Here is a 19,459-nt window from a genome sequence, read left to right as displayed (position 1 = left end):
GGCAGGTGACCGGGCAAGTGGACTGTGACAGACTCACCCGGGACAGAGGCTTTTGGAGGGAACTGAATGTGAGCCTCTTGCCAACAGATTATGGGCCCTGGATTTTAAGGGAACAATACTCTGCAAGGTGAAATAGAAATCCAGTCTCATCTGTACTAATCAGACTCAATCGTGTATATATGTACCTGGAGCCAGACTGCAGCGCAGTCCATCCTCACCACTAGAGGCTCTGGTGAACACCTGCTGGCTCTTAGACTCCACGCCCTGGGGAATCTATGCTCTAGCTCCCAGTGGGATCTGTGTCAGTGATCCAGTAGACCTGCTTCCTGTACCTCCCAGGGTTCAATCCGCAGCAGTCAGTCCTAGGGTCCACTACCTAGCGGTGCACTTCTGACTCCTACAGAGTACATCTGTCACCTAGTCTCAAGGTGACCTGACATAAAGTGTTTGAAATTGGCTAAACCAAACTTAACCAAACATATGTGTGTATCACAAATGATTACAAATTACCATAAATTAGTTGATATGTGACCATATAACATAATAATTAATACAATGTGTACGGATTGTTCATGCGTTTTGGGACGTACTTGGTTTACAGCCAGAGAGGATTCCTAATACCACGCCCTGGTTATCGGTTGATAACACAAAGCATGTTTGACTCTTTTGAGTTCAAACTATTTGGTAAGCTTACATCTGTCTTGGTGGTGGTTTTGCTGCACTGGTGTTCCCAGCCCCCTTTTTTTTCAAATATTGGACTGGATGTTTAGGTGGTGATTTAGAACTTTCCTCTTATTCAATCAACACTGCGGATTGTTCATTTTCTCACGGACATAATTTTATTTGCATTTTTTTCTTTTTTCACAATCACCTTTTCAGTAATATTTTAATTTTCAGTTATTTATATGCGTGGAATTTTGTGATTTATTTATTTATGCACATTGTATTAATTATTACATTATATGGTCACATATCAACTCATTTATGGTCATTTGTAATCATTTGTGATACACACATAGGTTAAGTTTGGTTTAGCCAATTTCAAGCAAAAAAAGACAAAATACAAAAGGCAGAACACAAACTACATTGACACACACACAGTAGAATGAATTAGCAGGAACATTAATTTTTATCATTTAAAGTTTATTGAAACAAAAGAAAATAACATAGAAATGCACTGTACAATGCAAATTTCGCAGGTGCAACTGCGTACTTATCGCCATTACATATTAAACCGGTAGTGTAAAACTAGTACAAAGGTCTCAGTTGCTATCAGACTCTGAGAATCTTAAGTTATTCCCACTGAGGTATCTTTGTGTCTATAAGAGTTATAGGATTTCTATATAACCTGTGTCATCCATTGTGTCAGAAACGTCTTGCCATTAGTTTAGAACGCTTAATATTGGTATTGTGTATAAGTAATGTTTCTGTCTCTATCTGAAGCCGTTTTTCTTATGCATAAGGGAGAAGTACATGTAAAATAGATATAGTACAGTGAGGGAGAGAAGTTAAAGGTCGACAAGAAGGGAACAAGGAATAAAGAGAGTAGGTAAGGAAAGCGGGATGTGGGAGCAGGAGAAGATAAGGAAGATATAGGGTAAGGAGACAAATAAAGTACAGAGGAAGGAAGGAAGGCACCCACCCAGGACTCCACCACTTTCCCCACATATAATTCAAGTAGGGAAATCCGCGGAGTATTTAAAAATCAGCCACGGTTGCCACGTTTTGTGGAAGCGTTCAATGTGACCTTTGTCTTGGGCCAGTGTGTCTTCCATTTCATGGATTTCACTAACTTTCGACATCCAGTCCTTAACAGAGGGGGTAGAAGTAGACAACCAATGTAGAGGGATTTGGGATTTAGCTGCATTGAGGAGATGGATCGTCAATGAGCGTTTGAAAGAGGCATTGGACAAGTGTAAGAGACAACATGCTGGAGTCAACTCTACTTTAGTCTCTGTGATTTTTTTGATTAAAATCTTTACTTCATTCCAGTAGGGTTTAATTTTGGAACAGTACCACCATATGTGAGATAATGTGCCCTTCTCTGAGAAGCATCTCCAGCATGTGTCCGATTTTTGTATGTCCCATTTGTGCAATTTGTCAGGTGTATTATACCAATGGGTCAATAGTTTGTAATTTGTCTTTTGCAGTTTTGAGCTTATAGAACATTTATGCGCTAGTATAGCAGCGTACCTCCATTGCTTGTCTGTAATCTCCACTTCAAGTTCCTCCGACCATCTCCTCCTGTGTCCACTCATTTTATCCGCTCCCGAACGACTCAACCATGCATAAGTAACTGAGGTAGCCCTGTCAAATGGATTTCCCTCCCGACATACTGACTCCAAGGCCGTCAGGGGTCTGTGTAATTTTTGAGGGTCCTTAATGTCACCTAAGTAACTTCTTATTTGGAAGTATGTCCATTGCCTCATTTGAGGTAGATTTGTTTCTGTCTTAAAGGACAACCAGTCTCTAAATTTGTTCTCAGTATAGCAGTCTCCTGCTAGTAGGGGATCACCCGCCGGAGTCGTTTTAAGTGTCAGGTTATGTAATCCTGGGATGAAGTCAGGGTTGTCTGTCAAGGGCGTTAGCGGACTAGGTACTGTGGTCAACTCTCTATGTTTGGCTAACAAGTTAATGATCTTCAACGTTGTGCCAGTGATCGGATGTGTCCGGATGGTATGGGGTAGTCTTTTGAAGGAGGACCAAGGTAAGTATTTAAGCGGAAGTGTGGCCAACGCTGTCTCCAGTGTAACCCAGTCTTTTACCGAATCGTGGCAGTGCCAATCTATGATTCTGGTAATGTGTGAGGCCTGATAATAACGGTGAAAGTTCGGAAAGTGAATTCCTCTTAGGTCTTTGGGTTTGACCAGGGTGGCTAGTTTGATTCTGGGTTTTTTATGTTGCCAGAGAAATCTCGTGACCAATGAATTAAGTTCTTTGAAAAATTTCTGAGGAATCTCAATCGGTAATGAGCGGGTTAGATACAGGAATTTGGGCAGTAAAACCATTTTTACTATGGCCGCTCTACCGAACCAAGAAAAGAACTTCTCATTCCATTTTGTAAGGTCTTCCGAACAGTTTTTAAGAAAGGTCACGAAATTTCTCTCAAAGGCAGATTTTATGGATGGTGTAAGCCAGATCCCCAGGTATTTCAATTTGGTCTTATCCCACTTAAACGTCGAGTTAGCCTGCGTCAAAGTGAGTAGTCTATCTGGTAGAGAGAGGTTTAGTGCCTCTGACTTTGTGTAATTAATTTTCAAGTTGGATACATATCCATAGTGTGCGAATTCTTGTAACAGGTTAGGAAGCGTTGTGACCGGGTTCGTTAAGAAAAACAATAAGTCGTCCGCGTAAGCGGCAACTTTGTACTCTCTGTCTGTAATCTGATAACCCTGTACTGCAGCACTATTTTGTACTGTCCTGATAAAGGGTTCCAACGAAAGAATAAACAGTAGGGGTGACAGGGGGAAGCCCTGTCTAGTCCCATTTTTAATATGTACTTTTTCTGAGAGAATGCCATTTATTTTTAGTTCTGCTGTCGGGTCTTGGTAAAGAGCAGAAATCCAATTCAGCATGTTTGGGCCTAGACCCACCCTCCCACAGACCGCCATCATGAAGTCCCATGCTACGCGATCGAAGGCCTTCTCCGCATCTGTCGAGAGGAGAAAGCCTTCGATCTTCCGCTGTCCAACTGCATGTGTTAGCAAAAGTGCCTTGGTTACATTATCTCTGGCCTCTCTGTTTGGCATAAAGCCCACCTGTTCTAAACCAATTAGTCTAGTAAGTAACGGTCCCATCCTCAGCGCTAATATCTTTGCGAACAGTTTGACATCAAGGTTCAGCAAAGAGATGGGGCGGTAGCTAGCACACTCCTCGGGATCCTTGCCATCTTTCGGTATAACCGTGATATGTGCTGAAAGAAAACCCGGGGTAACACTTCTTGGTTTGGATAAGGAGTTCAGGGCATCTCTCAAAGGTTCAGTTAGAACGTCTATAAAAAACTTATAATAGGTGGCTGAATACCTGTCAGGTCCCGGGCTCTTACCTGTTTTGAGTAATTTGATGGCCTGTTTAATTTCCGCTGATGTGATTGGGGCTTCTAGTAGATCTGTATCTACATTAGACAAAGCTGGGAGTCCACTTTTTGATATATAATCTTATATGATTTGCGCTCTGTCCCCTGTCATTTGTGAAAGTTTATGTTGTGGTGGCAAATTATAAAGCTTCGTGTAGAAAGCGTGGAACTGTTTTACTATCGCCTCTGAAGCTACTTCTAACTGCCCCTCCTTAGTTCTGATTCCAGCTATCTTATTAATCAAATTTTGTTCTCTCAGAGCCCTTGCCAAGAATCTACCGGCTTTGTCACCTGACTCATAATAGAGCCGCCTTTTAAAGAAAAGCATCCATTTGGCCTTAGCATTAAATAGATGCTGTAATTCTTTCCTAGCCTCAAGGAGGCTCTTGGCTGAGGCCTCCGAGAGAGATTGTTTATGCAGTACTTCCAGTGACTCAATTTGAGTGAATAATTTCTTTACCTGAGCATCCCTTTCCTTTTTACGTCTGGATCCCAATTCTATCAAAACTCACCGTATGGTGCATTTATGCGCTTCCCACAGTATTAGGGGATCCACCCCAGGGATGTTATTGTGTTTGAAGAATTCAGTGAGGTTACTCGTAAGGACTGGTAGGAGTGTCTGGTCCGTCAGCAAAGACGGGTTTAGTCTCCATGTCGGTTGTTGTCTAGTTGTGTTCTGTAGGTCCAAAGTTAATGAAATAGGTGCATGGTCCGATATTGTTTGGGAACCTATTCTCGCAGCAGAGATTTTCGACAGGTCTCTTTGAGAGACAAATATGCAATCCAAACGAGCATATCTGTTGTGTGGTACCGAAAAATGTGTATAGTCTCTACCTTCAGGGTTGAGGAAGCGCCAGGAGTCCACCAGCTGCAATTGTTGTAGAAGTGATTTGATTTTTTTAAAAATGTTATAGGTGATGCAGGTCCTACCGTTGGACGTGTCCAACAGCGGGTTTAGGGGGACGTTAAAATCTCCCCCTAATATAAGGCAGCCACTGGCAAACTCCTGTAGCCCCCCCACAATGTGTTGGCAGAAAGTGGTGTGAGACTTATTTGGGAAGTACACGTTGGCCAAGGTTATTGGTATATCATTGTATAAGCCCTTCAGGAACACAAATCGTCCTTCCGGATCACACAATTGTTCAGTCAGTTTAAATGGTGTGTCTTTGCCCACCAATATCGTGACCCCTTTCGACTTAGAGTCAGTTGTTGTGGCATGGAAAGCCCTCGGGAACTGCGGGGTCGTTAATTTGGGAATGTTGTTTGTCTTAAAATGGGTTTCTTGTAGAAACACAAACTGAGGCTTACCTTTTTTAAGTTCTCTCAAAAGGGTGGAGCGTCGTTCGGGGATGTTTAAGCCTCTGATATTATGTGAAATCACAAGGGGTCGGTTCCCCAATGATGAGTATGCCATAGTGGTGGCAGAAGAGGAGACGGTCGGAGTTCAGTGCTGTAAAGACAAAACTGTTATTTAAGATTGGAGACTGGTATTCCGATCAGAGGTTAAACCTCTCTAGTTATCTAAGTGGGTGTCCCCCTGCTATTAAACAAATAGGTATCTTAGTGAGAGGTAAAGTCGACAGGAAAGATAAAGGAAAGAATGAGAGAGTGATTTATCGGGAGGTTATTACAGTGGTGGGTCACTCTCCAAAAACAACTACAACGCCCCCAGAGGAGAGGAGCCCCCAGACGTAATATATATGTCTTCCCCTTCTCCCGGAGGAGTCAGGAATGTTTGTGGGGTCGGTGGGAGGCGACCACGACTAGATGTAACCTAAGCTCCAACTAGTTGGAGAACTGTGATAACTAAATTAGAACAGTCTCTTGGGGGCGTGGCCAAGATGGCGCTGTAGGTGGCTGTGTTTTAGAGAGCTCCGCAGATCCGCATAGAAATCCGGATCCATCGGCCCCAAAATCACGCCAATTTTACTCCTGCTGCCAGGCAGGGGATAGGGGATCCTGTCTCTGCTAACATCTGGGGGAAATTGCGACTCCCGGCACGAGATTGAAGGCCCGGCCTGCCGCGGGCGACTAGGCCGAAGCCGCGGCCTTTCCTGACGGCCGCGCGGCGAACCGGGACCTCCTGCCCGATCGGCCTAAGCATCGGGCCTAGCTAACTGCCTCGGATCACAGGTGAGGACGGGAGAGGGAACCCCGGACTGTATCCGGGCCGAATCCTGGGCCTGAACTCCTTTTACTCCCTCTGCGACTTGCTAGGCCGCGACCGCGGTCTTTCCTGCAGCCCCGGGGCCGCCGGATAGAAGGGGGTAGTGCTGTGTCTTGCTGGCCTAGTGGAGGGGGCTCTGTGACCACTCGGAGACACTGCCAAGCTGCAGGACCAGACCCTGGAGTGCATATATCCCCCCTTACCCCGGTGGTGAAGTGTGGTGGATGAGCTGGCTCTCCCTATGGGCCTGTGCAGACCTGAAGTCAGTGGCTCCTGTGCCATTTGCATGCAGAAGAGGAGGGAAGAATATTAAGGGGACACAGACTGTATCCTACCTGCCGCTTGAATACCCCTGACTTCGCAGACAGGCTCCCTATACCAATTGCTGAATACTGCCCGGACCTGGGCCCCCGCTACCTGAATGAGGCGCCGGAATTCCAGCGCAAGATACAGTAAAGGGGGTAAGAAGTTGACCTTCCCGCCCCAGCCGGACTCCCCCCAGACGCCCACCGGTCCCCCTTCGGAGGTCCCTAGAGTACGCGACACCCACAGGGCCCCACAGACAGACATTATGGAGTCGGATGACTCTCGCCCCCCCTGGTTGGCGGACGTCATGGCAGCCATTGCCACTTGCCAATCAACACTAACAACAAAGATCGAAGCAGTTCAGTTGGACATGGGTCTAATCCGTCAAGATATAGACAAAATCAGATCACGAGTCACTGAGACGGAGCAAAGACTGAGTACCACTGAAGACACCATTGTGGAACATGAGAGGTCACTCCGTACTCTCCAAACTAAAGTAAAGGCCCTCGAATACAGAGCCGAGGACGCAGAGAACAGGAATCGGCGAAATAACCTTCGTATTGTTGGTCTACCGGAGGGGGTGGAGGGGAGTAACCCTACCTCCTTTATAGAGGGTTTGCTTCGTGACCTTCTACCTGAGGCCCGTTGGTCACCTTACTACACGGTGGAGAGGGCACACCGCATCCCGCCTAAGCCGGGCCCTCCTGGATCCCCCCCTCGCACCTTCATCCTACGCCTACTTAATTTTAGAGACAGAGACAAAGTTCTCCGTGCCTCTAGAAACGTTGGGGATCTCAGATTCCAGAACTCGAAGTTGATGGTCTTCCCCGACTATACGGTAGAGACCCAGAAGCTTAGAAAATCTTTTGAATAAGTCAAGGCGGCTCTACGTTCACGCAACATTCGTTACAGTGTACTTTTCCCTGCTCGCCTGAGAGTCGTTTCTTTACCTCTCCAAGGGAGGCCTCCACCTGGCTGGACTCGCTACCACGGATCCGCTGACGGTTTACCTGGCATGCTAGGTGAAATCCTTCTCCATGACTTTTTTCATTGGTCCCTCTCCACGGCTTGAATCTGGGTCTGAGTTATCACACGAACTACTACATGGATGATTTTGTTATGTTACACAGGTTATGCCCGGTTCAATCCATGGAGTGTGCGGATCTGTGGGGGGAGCACTGGTTATCCTTATCAGGGAAACGTTGAGTTAATGCCCCTGCCAAAGAACTTGGCCAGGAGACTGTTGGAAAAGAAGTTCCACTCCATCTGTTTGACTCCAAGAGGAGCGTTGGAGTCTTTGTTCTGTATCTTCTACTATAAGATGGATCGTAACTACCGTGAGGTCGCATTACCGGATACTTCCTTATGTCTGACTTTCCACGTCCTCACAGCCTGCTGCATTACAAGCGGAGATCTCACTTGTGTAGGGCCGCCTGAACTGCTGTTTTCCCCCCCGTGTGAAGTCTCGGGGGGTGGGCTTGCCTCTTCCACGGACCCCCCGTTGCAGCCGGCGAGCTGAATAAGTTTGGGATTGATACCCGCCTCAGTTTTGGGGGTTGGGTGAAGAAAGTTCCCCTAACGGGGCTTGTTTCATTTACTTTGGTTACTGATATCCTTTATCTGTTTTTAGTTGGGTTTATTTGTTTTTGTTTGATGTTTATACCAAAAAAACTTAACTCATCAGCATTGCATTGTTTCCAGATGTGTCCGTCTTGGGTCCCGGGGTCCAGTCCGAGAGCCGTGATCTACATTGATCCTAATATTATTAAAATTTTTGACAGATATGTCCTCCCTTAATATTATCTCCTGGAATACCAGGGGACTAAACTCCCCGGTCAAGTGCTCCCTGGTGTTCCAATTTATTAAATCTTATAACCCGCATATATGTATACTCCAAGAAACACACTTAACAGGACGAAGGGTTATGGCTCTTAAAAAACCTTGGGTGGGCCACCACTATCATTCCACGCACTCCTCTTTCTCTAGGGGTGTTACTATTTTGGTATTGAAGTCACTCCCCTTTCGGCTCTTGGATTTGGCCCTTGACCCCGATGGTCCGTATGTCATTATGCATGCCAAAATATATTCTTTAACGTGGACCATTGTGGGCTTGTATTTGCCTCCCCCGGCTTCCTTGGTGATGCTTAACCAGATCACTAGCAAGATAGCCGATTTTGCATCTGACAATACTGTTATACTCGGTGACTTTAATCTGGTCCCTGACCCGGATTTTGACAGGCTAACTCCTGCGGGACATCATTGTTCTGGGTTGGCTGAGTGGGCAGATACCTATGGCTTGACGGATGTCTGGAGGTGGCGTCACCCCCAGACCAGGGCATACACATGCCACTCGGCCTCTCACAGAACTTTTTCCCGTATAGACTTGGTCTTTGCAGGGAGCCAGGTACTCCCACGGGTCACAGACATACAAATTCTCCCTAGAGGTATTTCCGATCACGCACCCTTGCTGTTGTCTTTGGATCTCTCCCTGGGCCCAGTGACAAGGGTATGGAGGCTCTCCAGATTTTGGATCTCAGACACTGCAGTAGATTCCCAATTTAGGACGGAACTCCTAGACTTTTGGGCAGTAAATGTGGGCTCGGCAGACCCCACAGTAGTGTGGGACGCCTTTAAGGCCACAACACGGGGGCGGTACCAGACCATCATTGCCAGAGTCCGACAAGAGCGTAGGGCAGATTTGATTAAGGCTGAGCGGGATGCGGGCAGTGCGGAGACTCTTTTTGTTCGTACTCGAGACCCTGTGCACTATTCGCATCTACAACTCATGACGAAGGAGGTGGTGCGTCTTCGCACCTCTCTCACCCAGAAGAAAACGCTGGCTCAGTCTCAGCGGATTTTTGAGCAGGGGGAGAGGTCAGGCCGTCTGCTGGCCTGGCTCTCCAGGGAACAGGCTGGTGGGATGAATATCTCATGTATTACACCGGAAGGGATAAATGGCTGTTTTGCGGAATTCTATGAATCCCTCTACAGCTCCAGGGCAGACTATAGAAGAGAAGATCTAGGAGCATACTTAGATGATATTGACATCCCAACCCTTACAGCTACGTACCGCGACAAGCTCGACGCCCCAATTACGTCTCTGAAAATACTCCGGGCACTTAAATCAATGCAGTCAGGGAAAACACCGGGTCCTGATGGCATCCCAGTGGAGTTTTACAAACAGTACGCAACAGAACTAGTTGATAAATTACAGGACCTCTTCTCTGCGTCGGCGCGTCTTGAAAAACTCCCGGACACAATGAGTGAAGCAATTATAGTGGTGATCCCTAAGCCGGGGAAAGACCCCACGTTATGCTCCTCGTATCGCCCCACATCCCTTCTAAACGTCGATGCAAAGGTGCTGGCGAAAGTGTTGGCCAACAGGCTTAATTTGGTCATTACTGCCCTCATCCACAGGGACCAAACGGGCTTCATGTCCGGAAGGGGAACTGACATTAATATCAGACGCCTTTATACCCACATAGATAGAGCGGATGAGGCGACTAAAGGAGTGGTGGCCTCACTCAACGCGGAGAAGGCTTTTGACTCCGTCGAGTGGGGTTACCTATGGGAGGTGCTCTCGCGATTTGGGTTCGGCACGGGTTTTACCAACTGGCTCCGCATGTTATATCATGGCCCCTCAGCTAGAATACGTACCAACGGATGCTTATCGGGGAAGTTCGGACTCTTTCGTGGCACGCGACAGGGGTGTCCTCTCTCCCCGGGTCTATTTGCTCTGGCGATGGAGCCCCTGGCTATATTGCTGAGGGAAGATCCGGGTGTGAAGGGTCTCCAGGTAGGTCCAATTGAGGAGAAATTATCATTATACGCGGACGATGCTCTGCTCTATTTAGCGGATGCGTCGTCCTCTTTACAGACTGCACTGGACCTGATTAACCGATTCGGTGAGTACTCGGGGATACGCATCAACTGGGACAAGTCAGTTCTTTTCCCGCTCCACCCCTCGACCCCTAGGGTACCACACCCACAGCTCAAATGGGTAGATGACTTCAAATATTTGGGGATCCAGGTTAGCGGCAAGGTCCAAGACTACATGGATAACAATTTACGACCACTCATGACACAGCTCACGGCTAGATGTGCTGCTTGGCGTTCCCTTCCACTGACACCTGTTGGCAGAGTTAATCTGCTAAAAATGATCTTTCTTCCCAAGTATCTCTACTTCTTCCGTAATACACCTATACACATACCTGGGACTTTCTTTCGAAGGTTGGAGAGTCTGCTGATACATTTTGTCTGGGCCGGGAGGCCACCTAGGGTGGCTAAGCAGATTTTATATCTCCCGCTCTCGGGGGGGATTGGCCCTACCGAACTTTCAAATCTACTATTGGGCAGCTGTTCTGGTCACGATTCGGTGGTGGTTCTCCCAGCCCATACAGAATCCGGCGGTCACTCTGGAGGCAGCTATTTTGGGTTCCTATGCGGCCCTGAGCAATCTCCCGTTCCGTGGACTTAGAGCCAGCCTGACCATGACAACACTGATGCGAACTACCGTGAAGGTATGGCAGGAGGCTAGGAAAATATATGGGAAGCCCAATTTCATCTCACCCCATATGCCCCTATGGGGTAACCCTATGCTCCCCCACTTTTACAGCATACCGGATCCCTCGCTTTGGGCAAAAAAGGGAATTCTCACATTAAAACATATAGTCAAAGAGGGTAGACTTATGTCTTTCCAAGCCCTGAGGCAATCTTTCGCTATTCCGCTCTCCTTCCAATTTAGGTACTGGCAGCTGAAACACGCCTTTGAAGCTCAGTTCCCTGCCCCCCTCATTCTGGAACCAGACTCCATTGAACGGCTCTTGACTTCCAGCGTGATGGGGAAGCCCCTCTCAACATTATATCTTTACCTTACAGTGGAGTATGATACCAAATTGACCAAAACCTGGGAAAGGTGGAGGGTCGATATTCCCTCTTTGAACGAGGAGGAATGGAAGGAGTGTTTAATCTCCTACATTCCCTCCATGATAGCTGCAAAAGATAGGTTCATACAATTTAAGTTCCTACACAGAGCGTATTTCACCCCACAGAGACTGGCGCGCATTTACCATCAAAGAGATCCCAACTGTCAGAGATGTAGGCAGGAGGAGGGTACTTTCTGGCACATGGTCTGGTCCTGTCCCAAACTTCACCCCTTCTGGTCAGCAGTGGCCTCCACAATGAGCAGGGTTATAGGCTCACACTTGCCGGTTGATCCGCAGGTACTACTGCTTAGTCATTTGGAGGAAGTGGAGGGAGATAGATATAGTAAATTGTGTCTAACCTTTGCATTATACTATGCCAGGTGTGAAATCTTATTGCGATGGAAACTAGTGGAGCCTCCTACTCTGGCCTCGTGGAGAAGGTCGGTGAATATGGCACTTCCTCTTTATAGACTGACATATGAAAGTAGACAATGCCCAGGAAAGTTTGATAAAATCTGGTCCTCTTGGGTTGATGCCTCCGGGGATTCTGAACCCCCATCCCCATAACCAAGAAGTGAAACATTTTAGAGGACATCCTACATCTCATGTTCATTTTTTGATGCTCGCCCCCCCCCTCATCCCCTTCCTTTCCCCTGGTCCCCTCCCCCCCCCTCTTCCCCCGTCCCCCCCCCCGCCATTCCTACTAGGTTTGACTGCATATTGGTTGCCTACTTTATTCCACCTGAAGAGGTTATTACGCTTTAATGCCATAAGAAGTATTGCTGGGTGTAATTTCTGACGTTTGCATAACTGACATGTCTGCTAAATAGTGGCTTTTGATTGAAGGCAGATCCTATTATCACTTTTCTCATCGCATTGACTGTACTAATTTATTGTATTGTAATGCTGATTTGTTCAATAAAATCTTCTGTTAAAAAAAAAATTAGAACAGTCTCAACGGAGCACACACGGTGGTTCAACAAATAAAAGTGATGTTAGTATATTGTTTACACCCGACCAGGGTGTGTCATGTATACAGGTATAACTATAACAGATGTGATATTCAACTGTTATCTTAGGTGGTAAACATTAATTGTCACCCATAGGAGTACTCCCGTACTAAGTGCACAGCCATTCCAGAGCTGGGCAGTCTGGATCGGTTCAAGACAGCAAAAACAAAAACAAACCCCCCCCCCAATCCCTCCCCTCCCACAACCCCCCCCGCCCCCTCTTCTGTACAGTTGTGCAAACTTTTGTGCTTCCCAAATGAAGTCTCGAAAAGCCATGCGGAGGTCGCTAGTGTAACAGTGAGCCACGTCCAGGGCATATCTGCGTTCACATCTAGAGTCACTGCCTCCCCATCAATCAAACAAGGAGTGTGACTCGAGTTTGGCAATTCTTCTCCATGTCTTGTGAGAATACCAGACTTCTGTACATAGTAGCTGTGCAATTGGCTGTAGATTATTGTCAGAACCGCCACCTAGGTTGATGATTGCAGGAGTGTTCATCCCTCTTGGGGCAGGCAACCTATGGGTGAAGGCACGTGTGGTGAGAGTACCTGTGTGTCTAAAATTATATTGCAAACATCTATTTGGATAAAAGGCAATGCCTCAGTGGTAAACAGCATCTATTCACATTCCTGGGCTCTGGAGGGACCAGCCATTCTTCTCGGAGTATCCGCGTGAGAATTGTTGCCCCTGTTCTGTTTGTGTCTCTTCGGTTGTCTTTTGTCTGGAGAAGAGAGTGGAGATGAGGGAGGACTCCTGATCAGTGGTGGTTGCAAAAATTCTTCATACCATTCTGGTAATTCCAATGGGTCCAAAACCAATGACTCGCAGACCTCCGGGAGGTCATCCGGCGTGCAAAGTATAGATTGATGGCCATTGTATGTGACTGTGAGAGCGAAAGGAAATCTCCAAGCATATCTCAAGTCTTTTGCTCTCAGCTTCTCCAGTAGAGGTCGCAGTGCACATCTATTCTTCAGAGTGATCTGTGATAGATCCTGAAATAGCATAATCGTGGCGCCATTAAAGATAATTTGGTCATTTCGTCTCGCTTTACGCATGATCTCCTCTTTGGTGGCAAAGCTCTGTAAGCAGCAGATTATGTCACAAGGGGGTGCGGTATCAGATCCTCTAGGCCTGAGAGCTCTATGGGCTCTCACAAATTCAATTCCTGTGTCTTCCTGTCGTTCAAGCAGGCTGTTAAAGACTCTCCGGAGTGCTGGGGTGATCTGATCATGATCCACCGATTCCGGTATCCCCCTGACCCTAATGTTGCATCTCCTCCCCCTATTGCCAAGGTCTTCAATGTGTCTGTTCATATTAATAAAGTGCTGCATGTGGTTTGATGTCACTATCTCCAGCTTGTGGATTGCCTTGTCTCTCTGTCTGTCTGCACTTTCGGCCGCCGCCATCTTTTCATTTATCACAATCATGCTCGTTTTCAGGTCTGTTATGGCAGCTGAAAACGTGGCTTTAATGTCAGCCGCAAACACTAACATGTCTGCGAATGTGAGCGGGTGGTCCGGTCCGGACTTACCCCTGTCTGTGTCTTCAGTCGCTGACATGGAGTCCTCGCTCTCCCTTTCCTCATGAGGCGTCGGCGCCATCTTGCTTCTCGTGGTCCCGCTACGAGCTGCTGAGTTGTGCCTGAAGATTTCAGCTATGTTAGCGTTGTCTGAAGCCGAATTTCAGCGAGTCCTGGATCGGGGGGTCCAGTGGAGCTTTCTGCCCGGCATTTGTATGCTGTAGGTCAGGTGTTAGGCTTAGAACCTCCGTGTGTGCCTCAGAGCCCTCTCAGTAAGCCGCCATCTCCGCCGCGCGCCAAGACACGCCCCGGAACATTAATTTTGAGCTCAAACATTACATAGCAGTTGTAAGTCTAACATGTGAGATTTAGAAGCAGTCATCAAACAGCCTTAGTGGGGTGTGCAGGGTTAGGAATTATGCAAAACCCACATCTATTTGTAACCCAATATTCACACTGCAAAGAAAAATTCAGGCCTGTTCTTAGGCCAAACATCCGCCACAAATGCTGGCCTTTAAATAACCTAATGCCTGCGTACACATGAGTGGAATGTCCATAAGAAAAAGTCAGATGGGAGCTTTTCATCATATATTCCGACCGTGTGTATGCCCCATCGGACTTTTTCCATCGAAAATTCAGACGGACTTAGATAGAGAACATGTTCTATATTTTTCCGACGGAACTAATTACTATCGGAAAAAATTGCTCGTCTGTATGCCGTTCCGACGCACCAAAAAGGATGCATGCTCTGAAGCAAGTACGAGACGGAAGCGCTCGGTCTGGTAAAGCTAGCGTTCGTAATAGAGATAGCACATTCCTCACGCTGCAAATTCTGTGATCTTTTAATGCAGCACATTCTTTTGTGCTTTATAATGCTAGAATAATGAAGTTGTTTTGCTGCTGATATTCACACAGAGTTCTCACAAACGTATTTCTTTATTATTTCTCGTGATCTCATGAATAATCTTTTATTTTTTTAAAGCCAGATTTCCATAATAATGTTTTGAATTATTTTTTATAGTCATCTTTTTTTTATTATTTTTTATTTCATCAAGATCTCCTTTTTTTTGGATTATTCAAAAATTATTTTCTAGTGATCTCCATAATTTTTTTTTGTGTCAAGTTACCACAATAACATTATTTTTCTTGTATTTTTTATTAAACTCAAGGAGGTTGGTATCCCTTGTTAATTTGACATTGTATTTTTAAAATGTACATGTCTACTCACAAACAAACTGTCCTATTTTTAGAAAAACACATAGGCAAGTATTTTCAGAAAATAAAATCTCCATTTATTCTGGTTAACAAAATAAAGAGGAAGGCAACGCTGGAGAAACTTTTGGAGTTTGTGAAGCCTTTTGGCTCCCAGGGCAGACATCAAGTCTGTGGAAAATAAAATTGTTAGCTTGAGGAGTCCATATAATTTGGAGCCCAATCTGGTCCAGGACTCCCAGAGATCAGGACCAGCAGCAGATGACATATATGTCCCCAGGCTGTGGTACTACACCGGTGAAGTAGATAGTCAAAAGGCAAATATCATACAAGCTAAAAGCCGCTGAACACTAAAGGCAAATATATAAATCCTTTTAAGCTTAACAATAACAGACAGTGCAGCGCTGAAAAGATAATCTAACAACTAAAAATAATGATAAATGTCCATATAAAATGATGTAAGGCAAAACATGGATGTAATATGAAAGTCAAAAACATCAACGGTGGTAAAGGGTGCTTCATGCAAATTCTGAAATGCTCCTTAATCCGTGCTAACACCACTTGCTAGCCAAACTGCTCACCTTACAAAATAGACCCCTGAGCTAACAGGAAGGTCACACAGGCATTCGCAACCAATGTTGGTTAAGGTTAAGATCTTGGATGGAAAGCCGGGCACATCTTTCGCTCAATCGCTTTAAATGTATTTCATCCGTAGTCACATGAATTGTAAAACAATAATGTAGTGCTCTCTGTATGGCTAAAAACTTAATCCTTTATTCTAAAAGACAGGTACTCACATAAGAAGCACTATACCTAGTGCTGGGATAATAGGTGTATGCACATCAAATGGTAACAGCTAATGATAAGGTGGCTGCAGTGACGTCTGGGGATACCCACGCATGCGTATCGTCCAACAGGACTTACCGCTGAGGAAGTCCTGTTGGACAATACCATATTTTATATGGACATTTATCATTATTTTTAGTTGTTAGATTATCTTTTTCAGCGCTGTACTGTCTGTTATTGTGATACTACACCAGCCTGTGTCTTCTGTCAGACCAGACTGAACCCAGGCCATCACTCTCTTCTCTTCACTGCAGCCGCCCCTCCACGCTTCCCTGCACCCTTCCCTGCAGCCTTCCCTGCAGCCTGGTGGTGGACTTGTGGTAGGAGGAGGAGGATGGGCAAGCTCATATACGTGGCTGTTCTCAGTCAGCTGGCCCCTCAACCACTTTTGAAGGGCCGTCACCAAAAATTCCCTCACAGAGGAAGCATTGGCCCTCCTCCAATTTCATCAATCTAGTGGCTAGATAGCAGCCATAGGCCTCTTCAGCATCGGGGGGGCTTCTGAGGACATCACTTGCTTCCATAATGAGTCCCAGTGCTGCCTCCTCCGTGATCATCCCCTTCCTGGGCCTTTTTGTTGTAAGGCGAAGGGGAGGCACCTGGGATTGGGTGAGGCTCCTACTGGGCCCAGCCACCTCCTGGCTGAAACTGGGCCCACCCACCTCCTGGCTGAAACTGGGCCCGCCCACCTCCTGGCTGACACTGGGCCCGGCCACCTCCTGGCTGACACTGGGCACGGCCACCTCCTGGCTGACACTTTCCAGACCCTCCTCCTGGCTGAGCTCATCCTGTGTATAAAAAAGGGCCATAGTTTTAGTTTTTGCTTCATCAATCACACACAATTTTTAGCTCATGACTTGCAAATTGAATGCTAATAAATAGAGAAGACTATCATTCTGACCCCAGCATTTTTCATTCTTGTCCCAAACATTTTTGGCCACTACTGTCTATTGATATGTAAATCTTTGTTTTAAATCATTAATTTGTTATCAATTATAACATCTAGTTAACATCATTAATATTAGGACAGTAAATATGTCTAAAAATATTATACCTGGCTCCAGCTGGGCGCATCCACTTCTTCCAGGATGGAAAGCCCAGGTTGTTCCTCGCCAGCCTCTGCTGGGGTTCAGGGAAGGGTGGAGGGAAGGCTGCAGGGAAGGGTAAAAAGTGATTCCCTGGCTTCAGTCTGGCCGTCCAGAAATCACAGTTTGTTGGAAGTACCACAGCCTGGGTACAGGCTGTGGTACATGCCATTCCTGATCTGAGTGATTTCTGGATCTTATTATGCTCCTTCCTCAAGATGTTCCTCAAGATCCCAATTTTCTTTTCCAAGAACAGGATGGTTGCATCGGGGACCCGAGTCTTCACAAATTCCAGAAGTTTCTCCAGCGTTGACCTCCTAGCTTGTTTATTATAATATAAGCTGTGTTTCACCTCCCACAAATTCCTCATCTCCCTGTATTTGTCTATGAAACTGGCCATCAATTCTGGGTCCTTAAAGTGATTCATATTTCCTGTAAGACAATACACAAGACAAAAAAAAAAATATTATACCTGGCTCCAGCTGGGCGCATCTACTTCTTCCAGGATGGAAAGCCCAGGTTGTTCCTCGCCAGCCTCTGCTGGGGTTCAGGGAAGGGTGGAGGGAAGGCTGCAGGGAAGGGTAAAAAGTGATTCCCTGGCTTCAGTCTGGCCGTCCAGAAATCACAGTTTGTTGGAAGTACCACAGCCTGGGTACAGGCTGTGGTACATGCCACTCCTGATCTGAGTGATTTCTGGATCTTATTATGCTCCTTCCTCAAGATGTTCCTCAAGATCCCAATTTTCTTTTCCAAGAACAGGATGGTTGCATCGGGGACCCGAGTCTTCACAAATTCCAGAAGTTTCTCCAGCGTTGACCTCCTAGCTTGTTTAATTATAATATAAGCTGTGTTTCACCTCCCACAAATTCCTCATCTCCCTGTATTTGTCTATGAAACTGGCCATCAATTCTGGGTCCTTAAAGTGATTCATATTTCCTGTAAGACAATACACAAGACAAAAACACTAACGTCAGCCCAAACTCTCATAATCTTATCCCAATATAGGCCTCAATCTTGAAGCAGTATAGGCCACTAATGGGCCAAGTTCAAATTTTACCTTCGTTTAGGATGCTCGCCACTTCCGTTCCTCCTTCCTCTGCACACAGATCGTACATACGACACATGCGTGTTAGCTTGATATACACTGCGCATGCGTGAAACTCCGCACGTGTCGCCCCCCTGATGTTCTTTCTAGAATATTCCCCACCCCTTCCCCTTTGACGTACAGTAGGAGCGACATGGCGGAGGCAGAGCAGGTGTGTGATAATAGCAGTAACAAGGAGGAGGAAAGCCCGGAGCCAGAAACGCCCTGATCCCGGAGGAGAAGATTTAAGGCCTCAAATATGGCCTTTGTAGAGATGGTAGAGATGGTGGACATCTTGAGGAGGACAGATTATGATGGGAAGCATGGACCGTACCTAAACCCAAATGTGAGAAAGGCCAAGATCATGACTAAAGTTGTGAAGAGTCTGCACAGGAATTTTGGGGTATGACGATCCGAGGAGCAATTGAGGAAACGCTGGTCAGACCTGAAACTGAGGGAGCAGGATCAGTATAGAAGGATCAAGAAAGTGCTTCTAAAAAGTAAGTAGTTGTCTTGTTTTCCGATTATTATTATTACTTGCATGCTGCTCCATGTGCTTTTCTTTACTGTTGTACAGTTTAAAATGGGCACTTTCATGTTCGTGGGCACATTAATCGTCGTAGGAAACATCGTTCGCTCATTAAATACGATGTTTTGGGCAGATACAGGTTAAATACATTTGGACAAGCCTATTTTTTAAAATAAGTCTTGTACATTGCTGTCTAGATGTGTTTGTAACTAAAATGAAATGCAAGCATGATTGCGTGTAATGTAAGGAGAGGACACTCAGCAGCTGTTTACACATCTTGACTCAGGAGCACTAGTGTGGAACAAAAGAACAAACTTTTTAAGGTGTCCCACACAGGTGCTCCAGTGGATATTTGGGGTGTCTCCATGTGTGAAAATTGTCACAAAAAGTTAAGTATTCCAGCTTTGGTAAGGTAAAAAATCATGTCTTCAGCTTGGAACTCTGCCCAAAACAGACAATTGTACCCCACGTCCCAGCAATGTTTCATATTCCTATTTCTGGACTCAATTATCTGTGTGCTAAGTATACCTTTTGTTTCATTCTCATAGGTGAGAAAAGACTTGGAGGACACCAGGAACCCCCCACCTGAGAAAGAAGGAGAACTCAGAACAACACACCCCAAGGATCTGGAGGAAGGAGAGGTGGAGGAAGTCGGTGAGTTTGTCACCACAACAGGTGAGTGTCTGACACCCCAGCTTCAG

General features: G+C 46.1%; 1 protein-coding gene across 4 annotated transcripts in view; it reads right to left on the bottom strand.

Moving 5' to 3' along the window:
• The window catches only part of SEMA6B (semaphorin 6B), a 1,880,978-nt gene that overhangs the window by 1,614,059 nt on the left and 247,460 nt on the right, over window positions 1-19,459 (bottom strand). The window lies entirely within an intron of this gene.

This window comes from Aquarana catesbeiana, linkage group LG01 (genome assembly GCF_042186555.1).
Source record: "Aquarana catesbeiana isolate 2022-GZ linkage group LG01, ASM4218655v1, whole genome shotgun sequence".
Classification (NCBI taxonomy): Eukaryota; Metazoa; Chordata; class Amphibia; order Anura; family Ranidae; genus Aquarana; species Aquarana catesbeiana.
Note: the sequence above shows the minus strand (reverse complement) of the source record. Positions and strands in the feature narration are given on the sequence as shown.